Source organism: Bos mutus, chromosome 16 (assembly GCF_027580195.1).
Source record: "Bos mutus isolate GX-2022 chromosome 16, NWIPB_WYAK_1.1, whole genome shotgun sequence".
Classification (NCBI taxonomy): domain Eukaryota; kingdom Metazoa; phylum Chordata; class Mammalia; order Artiodactyla; family Bovidae; genus Bos; species Bos mutus.
The window spans coordinates 10,971,374-10,986,801 of NC_091632.1; the positions used below are offsets into that span (position 1 = coordinate 10,971,374).

The window sequence follows — 15,428 nt, forward strand, 5'->3', positions numbered from 1 at the left end:
TTAGCAGCAGCAGCAGCAGCACTCAGTCTGACTTGTGGAGAGCAGGGCAAAGGGGAGGGGATTGCATATGTGCTTCTCTCACCCCCTAGGCTGCTCTAAGCCATGGTGGAACTAACACACTTGGCTCAATTATTTGTCATAATCAGTCACTGGGCAGCAGTGAAGAAGAGAGTGAGCCACTTGGGAAGGATCCTGGCTGCTGTTCCTCTTGGGCCCACTGGGTGATGAGCAAATATCATTAGCTGGGTGGATAAGGTGGGGAAAAGGATGGAGCAGAGTGGGAAGATGCCAGCTCTCCTTTGAAGAATGCCCCCTACAGACAGGGCTGGTGCAGGAAAAGCCTTGGCAAGATAGTGCCAGAGCCATGAATCATATACTATCATTGATCACATTAAAAAATACACACTCGTAAGTGGCCAGCAGATAGCATAAAGTGATCAGGACCAGAGGGGGTGGGGTGAGACTCCCCCCCCGGAAGGTTTCAGACGAGGACTCTTCTATGAGGAAGTCAAACTCACTATGACACATGGCAGCAGATGCAGAGGGAAGGCTGTGGGTTTTGGAGGTAGGATGTGAGTGCACGCTAAGTCACTTCAGTCGTGTCTGACTCTTTGTGACCCCATGGATTGTAGCCCACCAGGCTCCTCTGTCCATGGGATTCTCCAGGCAAGAATACTGGAGTGGGTTGCCATGCCCTCCTCCAGGGGATCTTCCCAATCCAGGGATCGAAACTTCGGCTCCTGCAGCTCCTGCATTAGGCAGCAGATTCTTTATGGCTAAGCCACCCAGGAAGCCCTTTGGAAGTAGACCTGGGTGCAAGTCTTGCTCTACCACTTACTAGTTCAGTGACCTTGAACACATTATTTAACCTTTTGGAGTCTGACTTTCCTCAACTGTAAAAGGATACCTCACAGGGTTGTGGCGAGAATCAATGAGAAAACAGACGAGGTGTTTTGCAAATGCTACAGTTTTGAATAAACACCAATTACTCTTGTTTCTGTTTTTGGAGAAACACTTGCAAGGGCATCATCTCCTTGGCAACAATGGCTGCCCTGGGTGGTGGTGACGACAAGGAAGCCTTGGCCTCACTCAGGTGATGGGGTGGTTCTTGTGCGTGGAGCTTGGGAACCCAGGCCTCTGGGGAGGACTGGTAGCCATCACTCCAGTCCCTTGGGCCCCACACTGCCCTGGGCCTCACCCCCTCCTCTCAGGGCCCTGAGAGAGATTTAAGGGCCCCTTTTGGGCTCTGGATGATTCACCAGGTGCCCCTGGCAGGAAAGAAGGAAAGGGGAAGAGAGGACAGCTGGTCTACGGAGAAGGGAGAGATGCTGAGAGCTGCTTGCCCGGGCTGATCTCCACAGTTTGGAGGGGCTCTTCCCATGCTTGGGGTCTGGTCAGCACAATGGATGGAACTCCCCTCCAGTACCTTCTCCGCCTCTCCTTCTTTCCCGGGCTTTTCTGAACCAACAGCCTGCCTTTGAATAAAAAGCTGTAACTCCTTTTTATGAGGAAGCTTCTTAAGCAGGCTGTGTGCCCACCCTGTCCCTCCCCACCTTCAGCTTCTATTATTTTTCTCTCTTTGTCTGAGGCTCTGAGCTCTTGGCAGAAAAGATCCAGAGCTGTCAAGCAGCTTCTCTTAAGTAACAGGCGCATGAAGGCTCACACGGAGCAGGGGAACCGCGGTGGCACTGGATAAAGGAGACACGTGGACACGGCGGGGCCAGGGGCACTCTGGGCAGAGATGTGCCCACTTACGGGGCTTGTCTGTGCCAGAACGCACTCAGCCTGGAGGACCCTGAGCACCTGGGTGAGCGGGGAGGAGAGAAGAGGCTTTTGAGGCCCTACAGTGGTGAGCGAAAGTGAAGGGCACAGTTATGGGAGAAGCCGGACACGGCTGGGAGAAGAATGTGCCGGAGGGGAGAGAGGGAAACACAGGCCGGGCAGCACGGGGCCACCTGGGCCGGAGATGAGAGGGCTTTTCCAGGGAGGATCTGGCCCCCCGATGATGAATGGGGTGTGAGAGAGGAGCCTGGAAAAGGGTAAACAGCCAGGAGGGAAGCGAGAGGGAGGGAGGCGGGAGGAGAAAGAATGTTGAGGTCAAAGAGCAAAGAAAATGCTCCTGGAGTGATTAATTCAAGATCCAGCAGGCGGCCTGTCAGGAGCCACATGTGCTCAGGACATGCGAGGCCCCGCCTCCCCGCCCGTGGCCCCGCCTCCCGCCCGAGGCCCCGCCTCCCCGCCCGAGGCCCCGCCCAGGTGCACGCAAATCTCTTTTCCCGACCCACTCCACACTCTCTGGCAAACCTTCCTTTCCATTTGTCCTGAGTCTCCAAGGGACCCCACTGTAGTATAAACTAGTATTTGTGTAGCGATCTTCTAGCTAACTATAACAAGAATTTCACCTACACTGACTGCCAAAGAATCGATGCTTTCAAATTCTGGTACTGCAGAAGGCTCTCAGAGTCCCTTGGACTGCAAGGAGATCAAGCCAGTCAATCCTAAAGGAAAGCAACCCTGAATTTTCAATGGAAGGGCTGATGCTGAAGCTGAAGTTCCAGTACTTTGGCTGATGGGAAGAGCTGACTCATTAGAAAAGACCCTGATTCTGGGAAAGATTGAAGGCAGGAGAAGAAGGGGGTGACAGAGGACAGGTGGTTAGATGGCACCACCGGCTCAATGGACATGAGTTTGAGCAAGCTCCAGGAGGTAGTGAAGGACAGGGAATCATGGGGTTGCAAAAAGTTGGACACAACTGAGTGACTGAACAACAGCATCCCGTTAATGCACTGCTCATGCAAGCCTATGAAGGAGAGAGGAGCATCAGCATAACCACTTCACAGACATAGGCAGGCTTGAGGTGAAATATTTTGGAGAAAGCACTGATTTGGAAGTGGGCCTTGGACGTGATCCTGGAGTTACGTCCCTCTCTCTGCGGCTCTGCTGCCGGGAATGAGAGGTGCCACCAAGTGATACCAGCAAGGACAGAACCCCGACTCTGGAGGTCAGTCTCCCTGCACCAGGCAGGCTCCGGCCACACCCAGCATACACTGTCACCACTTCCGGAATGGGGGTGCAGTGTAAGGAGCTCAAGTCAGACTTGCATTCTTGGGGACACCCTGTGAGAAAGGAAGAGGCCTGGCTAGGAGCCCTCCACCCAATACCCCTTGGCTCCTGTCCAGCCCTGGGGAGAGGCTGAGGACTGGAGATGGCTCACGGGCAGGTGTGGCAGGTAAGAAGAATCCAGAAACAGGGCTTTGCAGGCAGAGAGGCTGGGGTGCCAAAGTCCCCTCCCCACCTGACCTGCTCTTATCTGTGGGGAAGAAAACCTATACTTGCCACCTCCCCTTCTAAGACCCTTGCTTCCACGGTCCCAGCAGCCGGCCCGAGATCGCAGGCAGACCCTACCTGCCTCTGACTGCCCTGTCTTCTCCAGCTCTCTACCTCGGCTCCGCGGGCTCTGAGTCCCAGCCCTGGCAGATCACTGATTAATTCAGGGCTGTTTAATAACCCTTCTATTTCGATGAAACAAGCTGTCTCGTTTTCTTTATTTTTAACACCGACTTTCGTTTCTTTGCTAAGCATCTTACTGTCATTTAAATTTCTCTGTCTCCAACCAAGCTGATAATAGACTGGAGTGAGCAGCTGCTTCCATCCTGTTTATGACAGTGATTAGAAGTTAGAGCTGTGCAGGCAGAGAGCTGACCATGCACGCGGCTCTGCCCCTGCTTGTAGACAGAGGGCTCACTTGGACACGATTAGGACAATTCTGGCTCCAGGAGAGGCCAGGGCTTATCCCAGTCCTCCAGCCTTCCTGGCACCCTGCTCCGAGGGGAGTCGTGGGGTGGGGGCGAAGGTGTGAGAACCGGCTCTGTTTACCGTGGGATTTAGGCCAGCAGCTGCCGGTCATTCTCACGGGCCTGACACCCAACCTCACTTCTCAAAGGAGCCTTTTCCTGCATTGAATTCCCCAAGCAGCAAACAGAAAGACCCACGGTGAGAGCGCTGGAGTGTGGGTGAGGACTTCGGCCGTCACCTCTTCCACCTTCCTGCTCCACAGGAGACCTGGTCATCACCTTCCAGCCTCTGCTTGAATCCCCCATGTGGATGCAGAGTTCCTTCCCTCCCTGGATCATATGACTGGCGGATTTCTCTCTCCTGTGTTCCCACAATACTTAATTTGTACGACCATTATTTGCATGTATTCCCCTGTTTCCCTTGCCACACCGGGAGCTCCTCAAGAGCCAGGACAGCGCCTTGCCTCCCTCGCATGATACCCGCCACATAGCAGGTATTCGATAAACATTTGTACAAAGTTAATTACGCTGTGCCAACTTCAGCCTCCTTGCAAGTAATGCAAAAAAAAAAAAGAAAACAAAACCCAAAACCTTTCTTCTGCCTGGGCAGGCTCCTGGGGAGGTGGCCTGTCTGTCCCTACCTGGACAGGTGTTCTCCGCTTCCTGTCCTCAGGCCAGAGCCCACTGCTTCCTCAGAAGACAGGGCTTTGCTTGTCCCTCCAGGCCCAGAGTGACTACACGGCTGGTGGAAGCCTTGGCCCAGGAGGCTGGGGGCTTGTGGCGGGAGTCAGTCAGGTGGCCTGGGCCAGGTCCGCTGGATCCCAGCCCTGCCTCCTGTGGCCTTTGGGCCCACCATGGCTGCCTGAGAAAGCTCGCAGGTGTGAGCTGGGCAAACTCGGCCGGCCCCGGCTCCCGCCTCCCGTTCCGGCAGTCTCCCAGCCAGCTCGGTTTGCAGACAGCTGCTCGGGTCATTGTCTCAGCCTCTCCAAGCTGTGAATGCCGAGTCTATAGAGACCGCCACGCAAACAGTGCCCACAGTGCCTCTGGGGAGGGAAGGGAGAGCTGGGCTTTGCCAGGGCCATTGACTCTGCAAATACCAAGGCCTGCTGTGGACGGGGGAAAGCTTGTTGGAGTCTTTAATGGGGGGGAGCGGTTTCTCCACACACTGCCCTGTGCCATGGAGAAGCACGGGGGTGCCCGAGGGCTGGCAGACTGGCAGGACAGGGGAGAGGTCCGGCCTCAGGGACACCTGCTCAAACCCAAGAAAGAGAGTCAGAGACGTGGCGGGGCACAGGGTCAAGGCATGAGAGGCTGGAAAGAGAAATTCCCACACAGGCAGGTGGAGACGGTGTGCTGGGCTTGGCTGGGGCAGACGGACCTCCTCACTCTCTCCACAGCTCGACTCGCCGGGCTGGGTGACAACCCACTCCCCCAGGTTGGGCTCAGCTTCTGCATCTATTGTGTGGACTGGGGAAAAGTTGCGATCAAACACTCAGAGACGTTTCTCAAGTGTTCTACGTTTAACACCTATTCTCCTGCAGTGCAACCGGTTTTCTTTATAACATTCTGGAAAAGAAACCCCAGGCACCTTGTCACCCTCGCTTTCCACCTCTGGCTCTTGGGCAGTGCTGCGGAAGGCACGGGGCTCCCTCTGCTTGCATCCGCCCTCCCGTGCTGTTTCCAACGAGGGGCCAGGCTCTGCGCTGAAGAGGGGAGGGCTGGGTCGGGGGGAGCTTCTTGGGCTAGTAGAAGACAGCTTCTCCCCCGACATCCTGCTACGTTCTGCCCAGGGATCAGCTCTGCCCAGGGATCTAGTTCCTGAGCCCCAGGGTCTAGCTTGGGCCCTGGGCCCTAGTGTCTGCAAGTGCTTTTCATGCTATGTCCATCCCATTCATATCCATGCTTCTAGGAGCTCCCTCTGCAGACAAATGTAAGCTGATTGCAGGCAGGCAGCTAGGAGCCTGAGAACTCTGCCCTCTGTCCTTCATTGGAGGCTGACTCCCAGGAAAATGCCAACGTGTCAGGTCTGTGATAGTATCGTAAATCTCTACTCTTATACGTGAAGACATCAAAGCCCCAAGGGTAGCAAATTCGGAATTCAGACTCCATCCCCATGGCTTAGTCCTAACCCAGAGCCACACATATGACCTGGGTGCCAGGATCACCGTGGGTTTTGTTCTCAGTTTCCAGTCTTCACTGAGTCTTAAGCTCTTCATCTATTTCTACATATAAAAATCTTTAGCACACAGATTTTCTTTAAATAAAATCTTATTTTTATCAGAAAATTCCAAACAAATTTCAGAGAGAGAGAGAGAGGGGAGGGGAAAACAATCTCTAGCTTGGCTGTATTTCTGCTCTAACTTTTAGAATTATTTTGCACATTGTGACAATTGTTGTTTTTCCAAATCCCTTAACATTATCTTCCCATGCCCAACTCCAGAAACACAGGCAAGCGAGGGCGCTTGAAGAGTCAGGGAAAGAATTCATCCCCACTATACAGATGAGGAGACAGAGGTGCTGTGTGACGGGCAGGAGACCATTCTCCCAGAGTGTCTTGGGGCTCCCTCGTATCTCCCTCTTTGACCTGGGAGCAATTGGAGGATGAGCATCAGTCAACAGGTGAGAAGGCTTTCAGGAAGATGGAAGAGCCACAAGTGTGAAGGCAGGCCCTTTGTTCTCATGCATCAGGACCCTAACCTGCCGCAAGCCTCTTCCTGACCATCTGTTCCGACCCCTCTTAGCTGCTCTCAGGATCTTGAAGGCGGGTGCCAGGTGTGACTTCCCAGTTTCACAAACGGTTCACATGGTTTTCTCAAAGCCTCTCACAGCTAGGTTCTTGGGCCCCAAACCTACAGGGCTTCACACGCTGGGGGTCACTCGGAATGGGCCGTTAGACTTGAATTCTGTTAATTTCCAGATAAACCTCAGGGGGTGTTTGCCTGGCCGGAACCCTATTGGTTATGGGTTTTAATTTCACAGAGAGTCAAGGGACTTGCCAGGAAGGTCTGGGTGGCTGGGGTGAGAGTAGGGGGCCAGTCCTTCCAGGGGCTTGTGAAACCCTGACTGCCTCTCTCCTGGAAAAATCACCAGCCTCCAGCGTGGAGCAGGGGCTCACATCCTGTAGGGCTGGCTGACCTGGCTCCCAGGGCTGGGCACAGTGATGGAGCCTGGCCCGTCCGCCTGGCTTTGGCCAAGGGCTTCCAATGAGAACCCCGAGTTCAGAAAGCAGCTTCTTCTCCCTCAGGTATCTTTCTAGCTCAGGAAAAAAAAAAAAAGGGAAGCTGCAATGGGGGGCGGGGGTGGTCAGGGGAGGTGGGAGGTCAGAGGCCAGTGTAATATTTACCCAGCCCAGCTGAGGCCTTTCGCTTTCATGGAGCAGGAAACCGCTTCAAAGCGGCAACGTCCCCTGGTGTCACTTCTGTCTGCCCGCTGACCCTCCTGCCTCCACTGGGCAGTCAGGGCTTTCTCACCAGCCCTTCCTCCCCTCCTGAACCTTCCACCCTTGGCCGCTTCAAGGCAGAAACCCTCTGCCCTGCCTCCTGCCCAGAGAGGTGCCATGACTTGTCCATGGTTGCACAGTGATGCCCACACCTGGGCGCTCCAGCCTTGGGCCTCTTGTCTTTCCTCTGAGTCAGTCATCTGTCACTTGGGGACGCGGGGCAGGCACTGGGGTTACAATTCCTCACCTGAAGCCTCTATACCATCCACCACCAGAGCACCAAGTGGAAACTGAGGCCAAGTAAGCTCCTGGAGCCTCAAGTTCGGTGGTTCTTCACACCGGGCGGGGGCGGGGGTGCTTACAAATTCCTTTTCTTCAGAAATACACACACACACATGTACACACATACACATATTTCTCAAAAGCATAGACTTTTAAAGGTTTCAAAGGCCTCTTACAGTCCAAGCACACCCCCTGGTTCTGTCCACCCCAGGCCCGGGTCTCCTCGCACCCCAAATCTGATCTGAACACGTCAATGTACAAGCAGAACACTACCCTCCATTATGGGATTAGAGAAAGTTTTCAAGTTGAAGTGAGATCCGCCTGCTTGTAACCTCCCTCCCTTAATCCTCCTGGCCTTCTCTGTGGACAGAACCTTTAAAGGAGAGTCCTTCTCCAGGAGGCAGACAGAAGGCAGGGATGGCTCTTGGAGGGGGCTTTCCTGCTCAGTCAAGGTGAAGGGGGGAAATCCGAATATATCTTCTCTGGGTTCCCTTTAATGGGTTCCTTCAGACAAGAGTGCGTGCGCTAACAGCAGGATTCTGGACACTTCAATGTGAATACAGATGAGTAACAACATTTCTTGATGAAGCACAGTGGAGTCCAAGCAGCCAGCTCCAGGAGACCGGAAAGGGATGCAATTTACATAGAATACACAGTGCAAAGCCCTTGGGAGGGTGCTACATGGAGATCTTGCTCTAGGATGTTGACTAATAGAAAACAACTACAGTGGTGTCAGTTTAAAATCCGTGGAGGGGGATGAGGGGGGGAAAAAAAGGCTGGGGTAGCTCTGAGAGGGTGAGGAATGGGAGAGGGTGAGACAGGCCCTTTTCACGGGAACTGTGAGGTTTTCCGGCATCGCAGTCTCCCTCCCAGAAAACCTACGAGCCAAAAGGGAAACTTCTGCACCTCCACTCCCTCTGATCCCCCAGCATACGGCTAACTCCATTCTGCCTTTACTTTCATATTGAAATTCAGGGAGGGTAGGTTCATTTTCCTTCCCTCCCAGGATGCTGTAAGTGTCTTGAAGGTAGGATCAGTTATATTTTCGTCTTGGTCCTGGGTGTTACACATTCCTGGCACTGCCTAAGTGATCAATTTCTACTTGATTAAACCTAAGTGGGTTCTGATTCCAGGTTTCATTGTCTTTCTGTCTTGGTTCAGCACAAGGGCAATGATTCTCACTTGGAGTTTGTTGAGCTGTTCCACTCCTCTTTCTGCTATCCCTCCCTGTTCCTCCATAGGCAAACAAGAAACCAAGGTGGGAAGGCAGGCTTGTAAATGCAAAGATACAAAAAGTTTAACTCCCCAGACAGCGTGGAGAAGAAGTCAAGGTGCCTTAGTGAGGGCCTCTGCCCCCTCTCTCAAAGCAGCAGAGAGAACACATGTTTTTTGCAGGGGGCAGGCAGAGCAGGGGGGATAATCCACTGGCCCTGGGAGCTCTCCCCCACTTCCTTCTCGCAGACAAGCTGAACTCTGCAAGGGTGAGTCCACCGCCTTTTATCTCTCATACCGAAAGTAATTTTAGCCAAGGGAAAGCGGGATTAGACTTTCATAACATGATACATTTATCTTGTTTTTCTTTTTTCCTTGCTCTCTCCTCCCTCCACTCCCTCTTTGACCCCAGGTAAACGTGAGCCAAAGGGGGAGCCAAGATTAAATATCAGAGGAAGCTATCAGATCCTAAGAGATGCTCCTTTCCGGCCCGCTGCCATCCCCAAACTTTTAATATCTTCCCCACCCCCATCAGACGGTTACTGTCTGCTCACATGAGAAAAGCCTCTGGACCCTGTTCTCTCCATATTGTCCTCTGCTGAAATGAAAGGGGGAATTATAATTCAGAGAAAGGCTCCCACAGAGAGTATGAAGACAAAGATGAAATCAGTGATACAACGCTGACGTGCGTTCAGTTCCTGAAAGGTCTCTTTTAAAAAGTCTCCTCAGGAGCAGTCTTGCCACCACCTGAGACTGTTTGGAAAATGCACGTTTAGTGGGGCTGGGAGAAAAGGAAAGCCTGTGAAGGCACCTTGGGGTCGGGCCAAAAACTTGCATCGCCGATAAAGAGAGGCTAGAGCCTCTCCGTGGCGGGGCCAGCTGGCGGCCAGGACTGCTTGAGAATGCCTGCCCACCCCCCGGCCCCCAGACACATCCTGCCAGCCTGGCAGGCCCCTCCCGGAGCGGCTCTCCCACCCTGGCCCCCCTCTTAATGCCGCAGGCGCCCTGTCCTGCTCCCCACCACCAGACGGGGCCCCGACGTCCCACCAGCAATGGGACCCTGCCCGTTGTGGCCTCAGAGCAGTGACAGCTGGGAGTTTCTAATATATCTTAACTATATTTTTCCTTCTCCTAAAACAAAACAAACACAGCAAAAACAAATCAGAAAACACACACACACACAAAACCCTCTACAAAAGCCACCGTTTAGGGCCCAGCCTGGTTTTCAAGCGCCCCCTCTAGTGGAGAGAACCTGCAGCTTCGGTTTCCCGGTTCAGCCCCCTTAAGGCCCGGGAGGACCCGAGGGTCGTTCTGCCCGCATCCTTCCCACCGGCTGTCCCTGAGTTTGCCCTCAGCCCTTCCCACCCCCTTTCACCGTCAGGCTCTCTGTCTTCATCTCTGTCCTCTGTCACCCCGCTCCCTCAGCCTGTCTGTGACTGCTCCTGCATCTTGCTTGGGTCTCACACATGCGCCTGGTACGCCTGTGTCTGGGTCTGCATCTCTGGTCAGTCTGCTGGTTCCCTCCCCACAAAGTTCAGGGCTCCAGGTCTGGGGAGAGGGAAATGCTTTGACCAAGCCATGGAGCAAATGGCCTGTCTATGAGGGCCAAGGTGGGGACTCCTCACCCAACTCAGGCGTTCCCCCAGGGGAGGGAACCCCAGCCTCACACCCGCTCCCTAGCAAACCTGGCACCCCCACGAGGCTGATGCGCAGGTTTGAAGCAGTCTGTAGCCTGAGCTCGGAGCTCCGGCCTTGGAGGCCTGCGTGAACCCAGCATGCCCCCTCCGTCCACTCTCCCCACCATCCCGCCAGCATCCCCGTGGGGCAGCCTGCTGCCAGGCCAACAGCTGGCAGAGCCCCAGGGAGGGGTCAGCCGGCAGGGGTTGGGAGGAGGATGCTGGTGCCAGTGGAGGGGACAGAATAAAGGGTCAGTAGGGCCCGGGCTGATCTGGGGGCTGAGGGGAGACAGGGTGGATGGCCTGCGGTGAGGAGAGGGGGGCACAGGGAACACCCCACCCTGCAGGAGACAGGACCAGGCCAGGCCAGGGGCCAACGCTGAACCCACGGTGGGAGCAGGAGCCCCTGCGCTGCTGGGACCTTTTCTTTCCTCTCCCCGCCTCCCCTCTTCCTCTCCCTTTACACTTTCCCAGTAGGGACCTGGCTCCCCAACAAAGAACTTTCTGGCCTCTATTTCTGCCCTTGAATCCCAGAGAGAAGAGTAGAGGTTCCCTATGCCCCAAAGGCCAGGAAACGGGGCCCTGGAGAAGCTGAGGGCTACACCCAGGGAGAAAGGGGGTGTCCAGCTCTTACCTTCATCCCTCCTGGCCCTTGGGACCAGCTGTTTGACCCCCTCCCCCCATCCCCGGGAAGAACAGCCTTTCTCTGTCTCCACAGGGCTCACCTTTAGAAACAACCAGACAAGAAGGGAACACCCCCCCACACCCCTCATTTACTCTAATCAGGCATGAAATCTTTGTAACTAAGTGGGAAAAAAAAAAAAAAACTGTTTCCCATAAGGGAATCAGTTCCGTTCATTATTGTTGGAACTGAGCATCTGCGAAGGGGAGAAAGATGCTCTTAGAATGAATTGATAACAGACTGGCCCTGGGCGAGGGCGGCAGTGCTGGGGGGTGGCTGTGTCCACGAGCTCTAAAACTACAGCACCCCAAAGCCTGCTCCTGCCAGTTTCCCTGTTGACCATCTTGACTTATTTGTAGTTTACAGACTCCAGTAATACGATGCTCCGGTCTCTATGATCAGAACGGGCCGGGGGGGGGGGGGGTGGGCTGCGGGCTTGGCTTGGGGTGTCTCTCTTCCCCTCGGCTATGATGGACACAGATGATACTGCCCCCCCTCATCCCTGTCTGCGTGTGTGGAGACAGCTGTGTGGCAATGCAGGGAGACAGCTGGGGCGGGGGGTGGGGTGGGGGAAGGATATCGCTCCTGGAGACAGAAATCGCCTCCCCCTGCACCAAACCCCAGAGCTTGGAGAGGCAGCCGTAGCAGAGGAGGCAGGACAGAGACTAGAAACCCCCCCAACAGTGACAACTCCAGCGCCATAAATATTTCATGGCACCTGAACTGGCGAGTTGAGGCTGCTGCCAGCTGCCGCCGTGTATATTTAACTGTGTCACTGGCCTCCCCTCCTGCTCGTGTGTTTCCTTGTAATGTGCCCATGAAATAAAGATGAACAGAATCGCCAGAAGGATCTGGAAGTGGGAAAGGAGCCTGGTAGAGAAGTAGCTGTTCTTCAAGGGGTGTCTCTGGAACCTCATGTTAAGCTCAGACTCCACTACAACAGCTGGAGAACTTTTGCATCCGACATGCCTGCGGCTCTGATGGTCTAGAGGCTGGAGGGGGTGAATGTTCCCTGGTGCTCTGGGGACAGGGGTGGGTGTTCAGGGCAGCTATGAGAGCAGGGCCACCAATCTTGTAATTGCATCGTTTCTTTGGGGGTGATGGGACACCACCATTTACTCTTCATTTAGCCTAGGGCTGCAAGGCCAACCAGTCCCCCCGTCCGGCACCAGGCTATGAGTGACCCTGGTCCTTACATCCTGTCAAAGAGAAGGGCCAGGTGGAATCCCCTTGCCAGACTCGCGGTCCTGGGCAGAGGGGCCCTTCCCACTCTCCATCACTTCCCACCTTGATGCTCCTCAGCCTCGTCTCCATTGCACAGCGCTCTACATGTCATTTCCATTTAGCTGCTCTGCAAGCCAATCTGCCCCATCCTAATATGATTTGCTGAGGACAGCGAGGGAGCAGAAAGGGCAGCCCGCCCTGCCCTGCCGTTATCAGTGGTGCCCGAAGATGGCTGGCTGGAGGGCTGAGCGGAACCACTCTTTCAGGTGACGCTGACAGCAGGCGAGGACACCTTCTGGGATGAGGAAGGGTGGGTAGAAGCAGAGATGCCAGGTCGAAGAAGGGGAAAAGCAAAACCTCACCAGGGCATCTTGCCAGATGGCTCTTAGTTTACCCACCTTGCTCTGGACCCCCTCTCCCCAGGCCAAGGAGGGGACAGCCTAGGTAATTACTTCAAAAGGTACTAGATGGGGGTGAAGGGAAAGTTAATGAATTCTTCTCTTCTTGCCAGGAGGTCACGGGAGAGACAGCTGCTAGCAACTCCTGGAGCATTCTGGGGTGACTGCACAAAAGTTGTGCATCTCAACTGGGAATAGCTGAATTCTTCCAGCCAGAGCTATCTCTTCCCTGGGCTCTGTCGCTCTGGGGAAGGCCCCAGAACCCAAAGCCTGCCCAGAGGGAAGAGTGAAGTTTCAAGGTCTGGGAAAGAAGCCCAGCAAGACAGGAGCCTGCTCTTGTTGGGGTGGGGGTGGAGGCTGAGCTGAAGCTGACTCCCAGCTCCCAGAAGGTCCAGCTCTGCCCAGCCCAGTACTCATCTTCATCTGCCGCTCCTAACCTTGTCCACTGTGCTCAGGGATAGAAGGAAGGGGATTGAGTGGGTTCCCAGATCCCAGTGGGTTCCCTCCAAGCTGCTAGGTCCCCAAGCCACCACCTCGAGCTGGTCCTGTCTCATGTCCTGTGTCTACCCACTGCTAGGATATGCCATGGTTGCCCTAGGATCTTAGATTCTTACAGGAGACCAATGATATTTCCACTACCCACTTCATAGGGCTCTCATTTCTAGAAACAGCTGACTCCCTCCAACTCCATCCCTACAGGATGAGTCTGAGTAGGTAGCTCTTTCCTAGAGCAAGGGTCATGCCAAACAGGTGGACGTTCGTCAGGGGCCTGGGATGGCAGTTTCGAGATGGCTCTCTCTCTCTGACCATCCAGACCATGATTAACGTATGTATAGAGACTACCTGTGGGATGGAGAAACAGGGCTAGAATTTTCTAAGATCCCTACATCACTTGTGGGGTGGGGCAGGAAGAAGCCTAAGGAAAGAAATATTCTAAAGTGTCTTATAAGGGGCCTCTCAGACCCAAAGTAAGCTCATCCTTCAGCCCCCGACCCTCTCCTGCAGCTCAGACCTGGGGGTGGCGGTGATGGACGCTTCACCTCCAGGGCGCACAGAGCACTTGTCCCATTCCTGCCTTGGACTCCTTCCCTGAGCCTCGGGAAGCTGCGCCTAGGATTCCCGAGTTCCCTGCTCCAAAGAACCGCCAGTGGCCTCCAGGGTCTCTGGGCTCCGGAGTGAACGCCGCCCTCCCCTCCGCCCCCAGTCGAGCGGCGGCCACCGTGGACCCGGCTTTCCTGCGGGTGCGGTGCCCGGGTAGGCCCGCTTGGGGCTGCGGCTCTCGGGACAGCCCCGCCACCCCTGCGCTGCCCGGAGCCGCAGCTAGCCGGCAGGTGCGCCGTGGAGGCGCGCGGAGGAGCGCCGCCCGCCAGCAGCCGGGCGGGGAAGCGAGGCGCCGGCGGGGAAGCCGGGGCGTGAGGCGGCCGCACCGAGTGAAGCCCGCACACGCGCGCGCGCCCGGGCGCCGCGCTCCGGCCCGCGAAAGTGGCCGGCCCGGCGCGGGGACTCGCCGGCTGCAGCCGAGCCCCGGCGCTCGGGGCTGGGACCCTGCGGAGGCGGGGCACCGGGGAAGCCGCCGCGAGGCGAGCGCGCTTCGGGAGGATCGGGCGCCTGGCAGGCGCCGCAGACTCCGAGCGCCCGGCCTCGGGCGCCGCTTACCCAGCTCGGAGATGTCGGTCTGTCCTTCCGTCCCCGGTCCGACCGCTTCGGCCGCCGGCTTCCGAGGCCGGCGCGCTGCCTGCTTCTCCGGCTGCTCACGGCTCGCGATCACGCGGACGACCGCATCCACATGGAGTCCAAATTCATTAAAATCCACGTCAAGCCACCAGCCACTTATCTGTATTCCTGAAGTGGCCCCTCGGTCTCCGGCCCGCGAGCCCCTCCGTCCTCCGCCGCCCGGTGGCAGCCCCGCCGGACGCGGTGGCCGGCTCGCGAGGAGAACCGGGAGGCGCCGAGGGGGCGTGGGGGTGGGGGGGCGCGGCGGCGGTGGTGGCGGCTGGCGGTGGTCTCTCCTTGGGAAGCGGCAGAGCCCCGGCTGTCTTCAGATTTTTTCCAGCGCGACTTTCCGGGCTCCTCTGACATCAGCAATCGCGGCGCTTCCTTCCCTTCTCGCTCCCCGGGTTCGTTCACAGTCCCATTTCCTCCGGGAACCTGGCTCTCCGGATCTATTTCGAGGTTGGCTCCGCTCGCTCCGGCGGCCCCCTGGCTCCCCACGGCTCCCGAGCTCGCGCGGGGTCTCGGTCTGGATCGCGGGGTTCCTGTCTGGATCGCGGGGTCCCTGTGTCTGGATCGCCTGCCCTTTCGGCTGAAAAATTCCCAGCAACTGCGTTCGGCCGCGCTCCCGCTCCAGTCTGGCGCGGACGGCGCTGCGCCCGGCGGCTCGGCTCCCGCGGCGGCGGCGGCGGCAGGGCCCTGAGCGCCGGCCCCCCTATATTACCAGGCGGCTCATTATCATAGAGGCCGCGCGCCTTAACCCCCTCCCTGCCGGCCGCGCCCGCCCGGACGGGGGCCGCGCCCGCCGCTGGCACCGCCCTCTGCAGCCAGCCCCCTGCCCCTTCCCCGCCCACCCGCCACCCCCCCGGACCTCCTCCTCCGCCAGCTGTCAACAAAGGACAACCAGCTTGGGCCGGGGGAGGCCGCCCCGCTGTCTTCTCGGCGCCCAACTCCAGCCTGGACCCGCCAGCCACCTTAAGTGGCCAAAGCGGGATTGCGGGGGTGGGGGGG

The 15,428-nt window shown here is 56.5% G+C and overlaps 1 protein-coding gene across 5 annotated transcripts in view; it reads right to left on the reverse strand.

Annotated features, from left to right (window-relative positions):
• Positions 1-15,153, reverse strand: part of PLXNA2 (plexin A2) — a 238,425-nt gene extending 223,272 nt beyond the window's left edge. For 3 of the 5 annotated variants that reach the window (XM_070384706.1, XM_070384704.1, XM_070384705.1), the window contains exon 1: positions 14,364-15,140. The gene's annotated coding sequence lies outside the window, so the exon portion shown is untranslated. Of the gene's footprint in view, positions 1-14,363 lie in introns of all 5 variants that reach the window. The other 2 variants (XM_070384707.1, XM_070384708.1) reach the window with 2 other exon arrangements.
• Between the last annotated feature and the right edge of the window lie 275 nt (positions 15,154-15,428).